The sequence below is a fragment of the Pseudorca crassidens genome, chromosome 17 (genome assembly GCF_039906515.1).
Source record: "Pseudorca crassidens isolate mPseCra1 chromosome 17, mPseCra1.hap1, whole genome shotgun sequence".
Taxonomy (NCBI): domain Eukaryota; kingdom Metazoa; phylum Chordata; class Mammalia; order Artiodactyla; family Delphinidae; genus Pseudorca; species Pseudorca crassidens.
In genome coordinates this window covers 42,198,630-42,213,085 of record NC_090312.1, presented here as the reverse complement: position 1 = coordinate 42,213,085, position 14,456 = coordinate 42,198,630, and positions in this window count along the sequence as shown.

Below are 14,456 nucleotides of genomic sequence, written 5' to 3'. Positions count from 1 at the left end.
CGGGGTCCGCGGCCAGTCGGGGGCCCGAGAGTTCTGGAGTCCTGTGCGTGATGCTCGCGCCCTTTCTTGGGTCCTCCCAGAGGCACTAATGTTCGCAAGCGTTGGTTTTGATTTTATGGGGCGGATGCAAGTAGCCAGCAGTTTGGGGCGCAGCTGCAAACACAGATGGAGTGAAGCGCCGCCGGAGCGGTGGGGGACTCTGGCTCTTGGGTGCGCTCACTTACTGCTACCCTCTCCCGGACGCTACTGGTAGAGTTGACCTTCTCTGAGACTAATTCCACTACAGCTACTTAGAACTGCAGGTTGGGGGCGGGGTGGTCGGAAAGTGGTGAGGCTTTGATTCCCTTATTGTTCTGAAGTTTTCGAAGTGTGGTCATGGGAAAGATTTGGCGCCTACTTGGGAGCTGGGAACGACCTGGTGAAGAGTTCAAGGCACCTTGATGGGAAGAAGGAGCAAATCTAGTCAAAGCAAAGTGCAGCAGTCGAGTGTGGATGGAGGGCGCCCCTGCTCCAGGAAGGCCTGGGGCCTCAGCCTGGGCCGCGCTCTCCCTGAGGCCCAGGCAGTGGGTGTCTCTGGTGATACGGTGTCCTTTTAACCTCCAGAGGCAGGGAGGAAACGTTTCACATGGGAGACTCAGTTCCTGCTCTCAGGAGGACAGGGAGGAGGGTCAGTGTCCCTCTTGTATCAGCTATTTCTTAAGTAACTTTAATGCAAAATAATTAATATGCCACTTAGGCATATTTGGCGGCAGCCTGCCCTGAGCCCCAATACTCCTTGAGATGATCAGTTTATTATGAAAGGATATAACTGAGGAACAGCCAGATGGAAGAGATGCACAGGTCAAGGCGCAATGAAACAGTGCAGAGCTTCCGTGTCCTCTCTGAGCTCGCAGCTCTCCCTGAATCTCCACTTGGTCACCAGCCTTGAAGCTCTCAAGAAGGAATGACTTCTTTGTAAAGGTGTTGAGGCATAAACCAGATAAAGGGCTTTAATATATGTGTGTGTATATATATATATATATATATAATTTCCCCTGCTTATTCCAAAAGGTTTTTAAATAGTTTACATCAATATAGTAGCACAAGATAAATTGAAAATAGCTGGGGGAGGAGTTCAGAATAGGGAAATAAGGATGTTAGGTTAGGTAAGTGGTTAGTTTGGCTTGTAGAATGGAAAAGGGAGGAGTAGTGAGGAGAGGTGAGAGAGTGTGTATGACACCAAAAGGGGTCACTTAACACACACACACACACGAATGAATGCAGTTTTTTTTTTAATGCTGAAAATGTATAGAAGGCCTATAGTTGACAATAACCTACTAAGGTCCATTTCCTGTTTTGATATTGTACTACAGCTATATGAGATGTCACCACTGGGAGAAGCTGGGTGAAGGATATAGGGGGATCTGTGTGTTATTTTTGCAACTTCCTGTAAGTTATTTCAACATAAAAAGTTTTATTTAGAAAAACTATAGGGCTTATGGAATAAGTAGGGTTGGAACACTATCCTCAATAACTTCATCAGTGACACTTCTTTAAAGAAAGAGATAAAACCAGTAACACAGCTTTACACATGTTAAGTGATTGCAAAATTTATAAGTACTACAATAAATGACTACCTTGAAATAAAAATTGGTATAATTTTACTTGCCTCCAGCTCTGCCAGTTGGTACTGTTAACTTAAGCATAATATGCACTGTTCAGTTATCGTGTATGCCACTCAAAGATGGCTTTTTTCAGAACTCCTCTTTTCCCTACCCCCTCTGCTCTTACTGCACCCCCCTGCTTCTGTTTTCTCAGCTTCTGTTTTTCCATAAACTCTTTTGAGAACTCACATGGTGCCTATTGACTAATGCCCTTTGGACCTGAGACCATTATTCAAGATGTGCCCCGAGCCCCTGTCTGGGTGTGTGAAGAGAATCGTGCCTACAGCTGTTACTTTACCCCCCAGGCATACAGTTAGTAAGCTGCCAGTGGGTGTAAACCAAAAAGTGAAGAGCTCAGCAAGTCGCATTTCACTGAAGCAGTTGTACTTGTTTGTATAGCTGTTGCTATTTCAACTGTTATTTTAAACTTTCTAAACTTGCCTGACTTTAACAGAATTACACTCAGCTTGTCGTTTTGGCTGTACTTGAGAGGTATCGTGGCATAGTGTGACACCGTGAGCCAAGTATCAGTTTTCAAGTGTAGCTTTCTTGATAGTTTGGTTCTTTAGGAAGCTTAATTTCAACGCTTTCATATCAGATCTTTTTCCTACAGATAAGATAAGGAGGTGGATAGGGGATGTAACTCAGCATATTTGGGGGGAGTCACACGATTAGGAAGAAGAGAGAATAAAATATAAGTATTGTGGCAAAAAAAAAAAGAAAGCTTAATTTCTCAGTTGCCCATTTGGGGAAGGCACAGGGTAGGGTTGTGTTTCTTTCTGGGGAGGGGACATGCTAGTCTGACTTTTGTTTTTTTTGGCCGTGCCCTGTGGCTTGTGGGATCTTAGTTCCCCACCAGGGATTGAATGCGGGCCCTCGGCAGTGAAAGCGCGGAATCCTAACCACTGGACTGCCCCTAGTCTGACTTTCACTGTTTGTTCTTTTTCAGATTTTTAGTTTCCAAATGCTAAATATGCATGAGATTTATAGCTGCACGTCTAACCTTAATGCACGGCCCTACCTCTCCACATGGACTGTGGCCAGAAGAAATGGTTTTGTGGTTTAGGGAGCTCTGCGTCCAGTGCTGTCAGCCCCCGAATTTGAGGTCACAACCGGGATCATCCACTGTGTTGAAGGGAGGAAGTCAAATGATGTGCCCTTCGCTCTGGCCTTTGGGGTCAGATTGTGGGTTTAGGTGTTCCTTTAAAAATCTCAGGAAAGGGCTTTTTAAAATTTTGGCCAAAATGGTCAGGCTGCTTCTAAATCTGCGTGCATTTACAGTGAAAGGAAAATTGTGTTAGGTGTCGATGGATTCTAGTTGCCATCCACACGCAGTAATAACAACAACATTAACATACACGAGATTTATCAAGTTCTGTGCAGCCTGAACTGTCTGTTTTATGGTCTTACTCTCCTTGAACCCTCGCAACAGTCCTATGAGGCGGATGGTTTTGGGAGAGGGGAAATGGTTTCCCAGGCGCACAGACGCCTTCCTCTCCAGCGCAAACACTTTTATTTCGACGTTTTCTCTTTCTCTTTAGCTTCTCTTGTAATAAAATGGTTTCCAAGGAGTTTAACTTGTCAAACCTTGATTAATAAAAGAAAGAAAGAAAAAAAAAACCTTTTTTGAAGGGAGCAACAACCAATATTTTTATTAGAATATTAAAGGTGGTTGTTTAAGTGTGCAATTAGAGGTTCTCACTTCCTGGTATTCTCATGCTTCTATTTGGGTAAGTTTTAGGAAAAACTTTGTGGGGGAAAGACTGATTCTTGGGAAATTTGCTTTTCACCCCTTATTTTCCCCTTTATAGTCTCCCATTCAAGCACGTGGTGGGATGCGGGATGCATTCTTTGGTCGGGTAGGAAGGGCACTGGCAGATTCTTCCAGTCGGGGAGACCCCTGCTTGTGCCAGGTGTGGAGGAGGGCAGAGCCCCTCAGGGCCTGGCTGAGTGGAGTACTGGTGGGGACACCATGCTTGGCATGGAAGCCACAGATCCAAGAGCTCATGTGGGCTGGAATGAGAGAAACTTTGGCATCGTGTTAAGACCCAAAGCTTGATACTCCCCTAGGAAGGTGAGTGAGAGCCCCAGGAATGACCTGCGTTACATTTTCTGCCAGCCCGGCGGGATGGAGTCTGGAGTCAGCTGTAACACTGAATGAGATTCATACCAGTTATGTGGGTAGACTTTTGTATAATATGTGGATGATATCAAACTCCTTTCAGAAGTCCTACTCTACTCTCTGTGAAATAGCCAAAGCTGAACCATCCAGCCTGAAGCAAAAGGAGAGGTGTTTGTTCTTGAAAGGAAGGTTGGGTTCAATTCATTAGATTACAGGCATACCTCGAAGGTATTCAGTTCCAGACCACCACAGTAAAGTGTCACATGAGTTTTTTGGTTTCCTAGTGCAAATAAAATTATGTTTATGTGGTACTGTAGTCTATTAAGTTCATATGCAATAGCATGTCTTAAAAAAATCAATATACATACCTTAATTTAAAAATACTTTAATGCTGGGCTTTCCTGGTGGCGCAGTGGTTGAGAGTCCGCCTGCCGATGCAGGGGACACAGGTTCGTGCCCCGGTCCGGGAAGATCCCACATGCCGTGGAGCGGCTGGGCCCGTGAGCCATGGCCGCTGAGCCTGCGCGTCCGGAGCCTGTGCTCCGCAACGGGAGAGGCCACAACAGTGAGAGGCCCGCGTACCGCAAAAAACAAAAACAAACAAAAAAAAAACTTTAATGCTAAAAAATGTTAACCATCATCTGAGCCTTCAGAGGGTTGTAATCTTCCTGCAGGTGGAGGCTCTTGCCTGGATGTTGACGGCACCTGACTGGTCAGGATGGTGGTTGCTGAAGGCTGGGTTGGCTGTGGCGATTTCTTAAAATAAGACAGTAATGAAGTGTGCTGCATTGATTGACTGTTCCTTTCACGAATGATTTCTCTGTAACGTGCGATGCTGTTTGATACTATTTTACCAACGGCAGAACTGCTTTCAAAATTGGAGTCAGTCCTTTCAAACCCTGGTGCTGCTTTATCGACTAAGTTTATGTAATATCCTGAATCCTTTGTTATTTCAGCTATCTTCATAGCGTCTTCACCAAGAGTAGATTCCATCTCAAGAAACCACTTTCTGTGCTCATCCATAAGAAACAACTCCTCATCCGTGAAAGTTTTATCATGAGATTGCAGCAATTCAGTTGCATCTTCAGACTCCACTTCTTCTTTTAAAAAATATTTATTTTATTTATTTATTTTATTTCTTGGCTGTGTCAGGTCTTAGCTGCGGCACGCGGGCTCTTCGTAGCGGTGTGCGGGCTTCTCTCTAGTTGTGGTGCGTGGGGTCTAGAGCGTGTGGGCTCTGTAGTTGTGGCATGAGGTCTTTCTAGTTGTGGCTCATGTGCTCAGTAGTTATGGCTCAGTAGTTATGGCACGCAGGCTTAGTTGCCCCGAGTCATGTGGGATCTTAGTTCCCTGACCAGGGATGGAACCGGTGTCCCCTGCATTGCAAGACGGATTCTTAACCACTGGACCACCAGGGAAGTCCCCCCCCAGACTCCACTTCTAATACTAGTTCTGCTGCTGTTTCCACCACATCTGCAATTAGGTCTTCAACCCCTCAAAGTCATCCATGAGGGTTGGAATCAACTTCTTCCAAACTCCTGTTAATGTTGATATTTTGACCTCTTCCCATGAATCATGAATGTTCTTAATGACATCTAGAATGGTGAATCCTTTCCAAAAGATTTTCAATTTACTTTTCCCATATCAATCAGAGGAATCACAGTCTATGGCAGCTATAGCCTTACAAAATGTGTTTCTTAAATAATAAGACTGGAAAGTAAAAATGACTCCTTGATCAGATGATCCTTGATGGGCTACGGAATGGATGTTGTGTTTGCAGGCATGAAAACAACTTGAATCTCACTGTACATCTCCATCAGACCTCTTGGGTGACCAGGTGCATTAATGAGCAGTAATATTTGGAAGAGAATCTTTTTTCCTAAGCTGTAATTCTCAACAGTGGGCTTAAAATATTCAGTAAATCTTGTTGTAAACAGATGTGCTGTCATCCAGGCTTTGTTATTCCATTTAGCACAGGCAGAATAGATATAGCATAATTATTAAGGGCCCCAGGACTTCTCAGTGGTAAGTGAGCATTGGCTTGAACTTCAAGCCACCAGCTGTATTTGCCCCTAATAAGAGAGTCAGCCTGCCGTTTGAAGTTTTAAGCGAGGCATTGACTTCTGTCGAGCTATGCGAGTCCTAGATGGCATCTTCTTCCAATAGACGGCTCTTTCATCTGCATTGAAAACCTGTTGTTTAGTGTAGCCACCTTCATGAATTATCTCGGTTAGATCTTCTGGGTAACTCGCTGCAGCTTCTACATCAGCACTTGCCGCTTCACCTTGTACTTTTATGTTTTGGAGCTGGCATCTTTCCTTGAACCTCGTGAACCAACCAGCTTCAGACGTTTGTTCTGCAGCTTCTTCTCGTCTCTCGGCCTTCATAGAAAGGAAGAGAGTTAGGGCCTTGCTCTGAATTAGGTTTTGGCTTAAGGAAATGTTGTGGCTGGTTTGATCTTTTATTCACACCAGTAAAACTTTCTCCATGTCAGCAATAAGGCTGTTTACTTTCTTATCATTCGAGTGTTCACTGAAGCATCACTTTTAATTTCCTTCAAGAACTTTTCCTTTACATTCACAAGTTGGCTAACTGTTTGGTGCAAGAAGCCTAGTTTTTTTTTTTTTTTTTAATTAAGTTCACTGTCTTATTATGGCCACGCTTTGTGGTACCCCAAAACAACAACAGTAGTAACACCAAAGGTAACTGATCCCCAATAACAAATATAATAATGGAAAAGTTTGAAATGTTGTGAGAATTACCAAAATGTGAGAGACACGAAGTGAGCAAATGCTGTGGAAAATGTCATCAGGGAAATGCAAATGAAAATAACAATGAGATACCACTACACACCTATCAGGATGACCAAAATGTGGAACACAGACAGCACAAGATGTTGGTGAGGATGTGGAGCAATAGGAACTCTCATTCATCAGTGGTGAGAATGCAAAATAGGACGGCCACTTTGGAAGACAGCTTGGTAGTTTCTTATAAAACAAAATCTACTTTTACCATGCAACCCAGCAATTGTGACCCTTGGCATTTACCCAAGGGATTGAAAACTTATATCTACACAAAACCCTGCACATGGATGTTTACAGCAGCTTGATTCATAATTGCCAAAACTTGGAAGCAACCAAGCTGTCCTTCAGTAAATGAGTGGATAAATAAACTGTGGTGCACCCACATGATGGAATATTATTCAGTGTTATAAAGAAATGAGCTGTCAAGCTATAAAGAGACATAGAGGAATCTTTAGTGCATATTACTGAGTGCAACAGGCCCATTTGAAAAGGCTACATACTGTATGACTCCAACTATATGACATCCTGGAAAAAGTAAAACTATGGAGACAGTAAAAAGACCAGTGGTTGCCAGTTGAGGGGAAGGATGAATGGGCAGAGCACAGAGGATTTGGGGGCAGTGAAACTCCTCTATATTATGCTGTAATGACGGATACATGTCATTATATGTTTGTCCAAACACCTAGCACGTACAACACAAAGATTGAATCCTAATGTAGACTATGGACGTTAGGTCATAATGATGTGTCACAGCAGGTTCATCAGTTGTAACAATGTACCACTCTGGTGGGGGATGCTAATAATACGGGAGGCTACGTATTTTGGGGCAGGGAGTATACGAGAAATCGTTACCTTCTTCTCCGTTTTGCTGCAACCCTAAAACCTGTTCTAAATTTTTTTTTCTCTAAAAGAATACTCATGGCTCCATTCCACAGGCTGGGATTTTGACTAAGTTGGTCTGAGTATTAGGATTGGTTAAATCTCACTAGGTGATTCTAATGTGCATCAAAGTTTGAGACCCATGGCTATAATGCATGCATCAGAATCACCTGGTGAGTTTGTGATCGCACAGCTCTTTGGGCTCCATGCCCAGACTTCCTGATTCGGTAGGTCTGTGGTGGGGTCTGAAAATTTGCATTTCTAGCAAGTAATCTGATGATGCTAATGATGCTGGTCCAGAAAGAATCTTTTAATCTTTTTTTTTTTTTTTTTTTTTGCGGTACGCGGACCTCTCACTGCTGTGGCCTCTCCCGTTGCGGAGCACAGTCTCCAGACGCGCAGGCTCAGCGGCCATGGCTCGCGGACCCAGCCACAACGCGGCATGTGGGATCTTCCCGGACTGGGGCACGAACCCGTGTCCCCTGCATCGGAAGGCGGACTCTCAACCACTGCGCCACCAGGGAAGCCCCAGGAAGAATACTTTGAGAACCACTGTATGAGAGTGATGTCAGTTAACATTTTCTTTCCTACCCACTTGCTTCTCCCTCCCATACCAACCCCTGACAACTAGTAGATGACTCTCTTAGTTTAGTTATATCTACCCAGGCAGAGTACATTCAGTTTAGGAAACCTATGTCATGAATAGGGTTCTGTTGCAAAGCAGGCAGAAAAATTAGAGAAAGATATTGAGAAAATTTTTTTCTCATTTATTTCTCATCACTTGAGTGGAAGTGATGGGTAACACTGGGACAAGTGGGAGGGTGCGGCTAAAGGAGATCTCTGTTCCTTTAAGTTGGTCAGTCTGGGAGCCAACTCCATCACCCACGGCTTTACTAAACATTTCTCTTAAATTGCATTCTTCAAGGAACAGAGACTGATTTCTGCCCTACTTAACACATTCCATAATTTCAACATTCCGTGGCTGTTAAGAGTGGGAGATACTGCAGTGGCGCTCCCCAACTCTGTGTGACACGGCTGTGATTCCATGACGCTCCATTTCAGTATTCTGTGAAACATTTCAGTGGTGCTGAGAGAAACTCATTTCTTTACATCTAAAATCACTTTTTTGCTAGAGAATAAAGTTGTGGAGTTAAGGTGTGTTTTATTAGTTTGCTCATTTGTTTCTCATCAGGTCTTCAAAATACTAGGGGGTCAAAACTCAAAGACCAGTGTTATGTTTTAGGCCAACAGGAAGTGTAAAGCCAGTTTTCTGGTTGGATACAATAATGCTGAGAAACATTCTTTGTGTAGTTTTAATTTAACACAAATTTATTTCATTGAGTTTTCATTTTCTTCTCCTGGAAAACTAGAAATAAAATGAACATGACGGCATTTATTATCAATGTTTATGTAATGAATTACCCCAAAATTAATGACTTACAAAAATTAATATTATCTCATAGTTTCTGTGGATTGGGAATTTCTTTTTTTTTTTTTTTGGTACGCGGGCCTCTCCCTGTTGTGGCCTCTCCCGTTGCGGAGCACAGGCTCCAGACGCGCAGGCCCAGCAGCCATGGCCCACGGGCCCAGCCTCTCCGTGGCATGTGGGATCTTCCCGGACCGGGGCACGAACCCATGTCCCTTGCATCGGCAGGCGGACTCTCAACCACTGCGCCACCAGGGAAGCCCTAGATTGGGAATTTGATAGTGGCTTGGCTGGGTGTTTCTGGCTCAGGGTGTCTCATGAAGTTTCGATCAGGATGTTGGCAGGGACTATAGTCATCTAAGGCATGATTGGGGCTGGAGAATCTTCTTCCTAACTGGCTCACACACATGGCTATTGGCAGGAGGCCTCAGTTCCTCACCATGTGAGACTTTTCCAAAGACTTCTTGAGTGTCCTCCACTAGTAGGTGCCCAGCTCTGAATCTGGGGGTGAAGTCTGAGTCCCTGGTTCTCCAGAGGAGAGTTGGGTGCAATGGTGTAAGAAGTTCAGTGTATTCTGGACATGAAAAACAGCAAATGCTTATGCCAGTCTTTATCTTTGTGCGGCAGGCTGCTTATTTAGCATAGCAGATACCATGTAGTAGACATCCAGGAAACTTTCTTGAACTAAATATAAGTCCTGCTTTTAGGGAGACAAAATTTGGCGATGACAAGTTAACGTACATTTTAAGTGCAGTGTGGTAAATGTTCTGATGGGGGCCATGGAAGCACAGGATGGGGCACGGACAGGCCAGTGGTGGGGAGAGGACCAGAAGAGGCCGTGTCTGAGCAGAGTCTCTAAGTCAGCCTTGCATTAGGCTACATGAGCTCCAGCAGAGAGACTGCGAAGAGAAGAGTATGTGGCACCATTGGGAAGCTGTAGATCAGTCTGTGTGACTGAATCAAGGTGTAAGGAGTTGAGACCATGGCAAGACCAGAGATCAAAGAGATGGACGAGGTCTGGCAGGCCTTGCATGCCCTGCTGGGGACTTTGGGTTTTATCCTTAGGGAGATTCAAAACGATCTGATTAATGTCAGAGAAAGATCCTATGTCAGCAGAATGCTGGCTGGATTTAAGGAGAGCAGGGGATGTGTGTAGATGAAGGCAGGGGGACCAGTTAGCTGGTCACTGGAGCAATTAGGTCACATATGATAAGGGCTTTAACTGAGGCAGAGATAGCAGCAAAGAGGATGGAGACAAGGGACGAGAGTAGAGGAAGAGTAGAGAAGAAACTCTTTCCAGTTTGATGTGGCAGATACTGCTAATTGTCTCCCAACACCCATTCTCCCCTTCTTCCTTTAGAGTAGGATACTACTATACCTCCAAGTACTTTAGCTGGGCACATGGTTACCCAGAACCATGACTACATTTCCCAGCCTCCCTTGCAGCTAGGCACAGCAGCCATGTGACTAAGTGCTGGCCAATGGGATGTGAGCAGAAGTGGTGTGTGCAACTTCTTAGTGTGTCCTTAAATGAAGTGGAGTGTCCTCTGCTATGTCCAATCCCCCACCCCTTTCTGCCAGCTAGAATGTGAACAGGATGGTTGGAGGTGGAGCAGCCATCCTGCACCACGAGGTGAATACCTCACTTTGAGGATAACAGAGCTACAAAGACAAAAGGAGCCTGGGCTTCTGACATATTACCTCTGGGTCTCTTTCCTACAAGAGCTAAACGAACTTTGTCTTTTTATTTTTAAAAAAACCTCTTATTTTTATTTTTAATTTTTGGCCATGCCTCGTGGCTTGTGGGATCCTAGTTCCCCAACCAGAGATCGAACCAGGGCACCAGGAGTGAAAGTGCTAAGCCCTAACCACTAGACCACCAGGGAATTCCCTGAACTTCTGTCTTCATTGATTCTTGTTGTTTTGGATTTTCTGTCACTCACAGCTGAACTTACTCCTAATGAATAAACTTGGGAAGGACTCATGTCATTTATCCATTCTGACTTCCTGTCTTTAGACAAAACTTCAAACCATTCTAAATAGAGACAAACTTGCTGTTTTAAAATATTTGAGAGGGTTTTCTTATGAAACCTCTTTTGCTTTTCATTGTTGATTTTTAACAAGTGTTTGATGTAAAATGCTTAATATAGTGCCCAGCACATGGTCAGTATAGCTAATGTGAAAGAAATCACTATCTGGAAGAGATATCTGCACCCCTGCATTCATTGCAGCCTTATTCACAAAAGCCAAGACATGTAAACCACCTAAGTGTCCATCATGTAGTACATATATATATATATATATATATATATATATATATATATATATATACAATAGAATACTATTCAACCATAAAAAGAAGGAAATCCTGCCATTTTTGACAACATGGATCAACCTTGAGGGCATGAGGCTGAATGAAATAAGACAGGCAGAGAAAGACAAATACTGCATGATCTCACTTATATGTGGAATCTAAAAAAGTCACTCATAGAAACAGTCGAATTGTGGTTGCCAGGGGTAGGGGGTGAAAGAAATGAGGAAACGTTGGTCAAAGGTTACAAACTTTCAGTCAGAAGATGAATGAGTTCTGAGGAGCTAATGTACAGCTAACAAGGCTGAATTATATACGTCCTTGAAATTTGCGAAGAGAGGAAGTCTTAAAACCCCACACACAGAAAAGGTAACTATGTGAGTTAATGGATGTGTTAACTAACTTTATTGTGGTAATCATTTCACAGATATGTGTATCAAATCATCATATACACTTTAAATTTATACAATTTTATTTGTCCATTATATCTCAAAGCTGGAGGAAAAAATCAGCATGATGTAACTGAGAAGAACCCACAGAAAATAAACATATGTATTTTGCATTCCTGAGACTCTTCTATTGCACTGTCTCTAAATATTAATTAAATGTTTTTGTCTTTAAAAAAACTCTGTGAAAACTGCTGAAGAATAGGAAAGTTAAAATTAACAGCTATGATTCCACAACTAAACTCATCCTTGTTAAGTCTGTGGAGATAGTTTAACCCGGGATCTGACTTCCTCTTGAGGGGGAAAGTATGATTTAAGGTGACTGGCTCCTCAAGGGCCATTGTCATAACTCGCCGGCTGCTGCTTTCCTGGAACCTGGATTGTGTGGTCGGCGTCCAGGCCACTGACAAGAATGGCTGCAGAGGCCTAATTGCATCCATCTCGATCTTGGTGGGTTCCAGGCCTCCCCAGTTTATGATTGTGATTCACAGTGTTCTTATTCCAGAAAATACACCAGCAAAGGAGCCGTAAGTGTAGCAGTCAAGATCCCAGCAGGAAACAGATGAGCAGCACACTCAAACAGTTAATTGAAGAGAGGTATGGGCGGCCATAAGGGGCCCACAAAGGATGGAAAATTACCCAGGGCTGCCACTGTCAGCCCTGAAGAGGCAAAGGAGGCAGGGGTGTTATTAGAATCAGGGGAGAACTGTAGCCTTGAAGAGGGGCCACCGGATAGGAGCCACTGCCCAAAGTGAGGTACCACAGCGAGGGAGGGCAGTGGGGGTGGGCCGGAAGTGCATACCTGACCTCTCCCCTGCTCCTTCTCTCCTCTCCTGCCAGTGCCTCCCATTGGGTGAATCCAACTGGAAGCCAAAGACAAGGGGACCCAGGCCTATAGGCCACAGAGATCAGCCCCTTTGCACTTAGTTTTTTGTCTTAACGATGGACAAGGGGCACCCCGCACAGATGGGTACCACCTCCACCCAGTTCTGTGAGGCCAGTGTGGATGACGAAGTGCCACATTTTCTCAGGCAGTGTGAGTTCCCGACAGTGTGCTGTTGCTAGGCAACCTGCTAACTTCCCTAAGAAAATCCACTCGGTTCCTATGAGGAGTCAATGAAATTTACAGCACCCCTTTGGAAAGGGATATTGGCCTGGGAAATGCCATCAATGAGCTCAGTATTGTTGATTATCTCTCAGACCCTGGTTGTCAGTGCCCGTTGAACACAAGGGGTCCTCAAGGTGGTATCGTGGTGGTGGTCATGGGATGGGGGATTCCTGTGAGCACAGGCAGCTCTGGAGCCACCGAGGGGTTGGGCAGAGTCAACAAGAGGCAGGTAAGTTGTGTTTATCTATGATGCCCCATTTCAGTCTTTTTTCTGCAACCCGATTCAAATTTTCTGCCCTTGTCATGTTCTCTCTCCCATTTTTAGACATGTTTGCCTTGTGCATAATTCTATTATCTAATATTTATTTAATGTCCTGTAGCCACTGAGCACTGGTGATTTTATTTTTCAGTTTTGTTTTTGTTTTTTTGCTGCGAATGAAATGCTAATCCACTTCTGCCATGTGTTACCAGGAGAGCCCTGACAGCTGGTGTGAATGATTCTCTGACCAGCTCATGATGGTTATTGTTGAGTTTGGTGGGTTGAATGACTTGACGTTCTCTTAATCCTAACCCAGATCACCGAGAATACTGTTGGAATAATTGCACTTGCAACGAAGTGTAATGTAATCTTTTATCTTCTATATATATTTAAATGATAGTTTTATTTATTCTAGGGAATACTTGACAGTGTGTAGTTCAACAAATTGTGCCAATGAACTGCTCCAAGATTCTATGTCTCTCCTTCGTAAATAGTTGAAAATTAGGAGACTTTTATATTGTATGCTTTATACAAGGTTCACTTTATGGGAGAAGTAGGAAAATATTGATGAGAAGCAAGAACAGGTAGATTATTTCACATTTTCTTGTTAGGCTAGAATGCCCTGGTTGAAGTCTGAAGTCTGTGGCTTAGCAACACGCTGGCCTTTGGGAGGCCCTGGCTGATTACCTACATCACCTAATGGCGGAGCTGCCTCTGTCTTCTAGTTCTCTCTGTAATTAGATAGTATAGACTGAAAGCAATCCATGTTCAGTGTAAAAAAAATTAGGAAAATTGAGAAACCCATGAAGAAAAGGTGCAAAAATTTAAGTGGATTGAGGATTTTGGAGAAGAAATCAACATTCTGTGGGTTCGGACAATTGTATAATGACATGTATCCATCATTATAGTATCATACAGAGTAGTTTCACTGCCCTAAAAATCCTCTGTGCTCTGCCTATTCATCCACCTCCCTTCCTTACCCCAAAGACATGGCAACCACTGATTTTTTTACTGTCTCCACAATTTTGCCTTTTCCAGGATGTCATATAGTTGGAATCATTCAGTATGTAGCCTTTTCAGATGGGCTTGTTGCACTTAGTAATACGCACTTAAGGTTCCTCCATGTCTTTTCATGGCTTGACAGCTCATTTCTTTATAACACTGACTAATATTCCATCATGTGGGTGCACCATAATTTATTTATCCACTCACTTACTGAAGGACAGCTTGGTTGCTTCCAAGTTTTGGCAATTATGAATCAAGCTGCTGTAAACATCCATGTGCAGGTTTTTGTAAGTTTTCAGCTCCTTGGGTAAATGCCAAGGAGCACAACTGCTGGATTGCCTGGTAAAAGTAGATTTTGTTTTGTAAGAAACTACCAAGCTGTCCTCCAAAGTGGCCGTCCTATTTTGCATTCCCACCAGCGATGAATGAGAGTTCTTATTGCTCCACATCCTC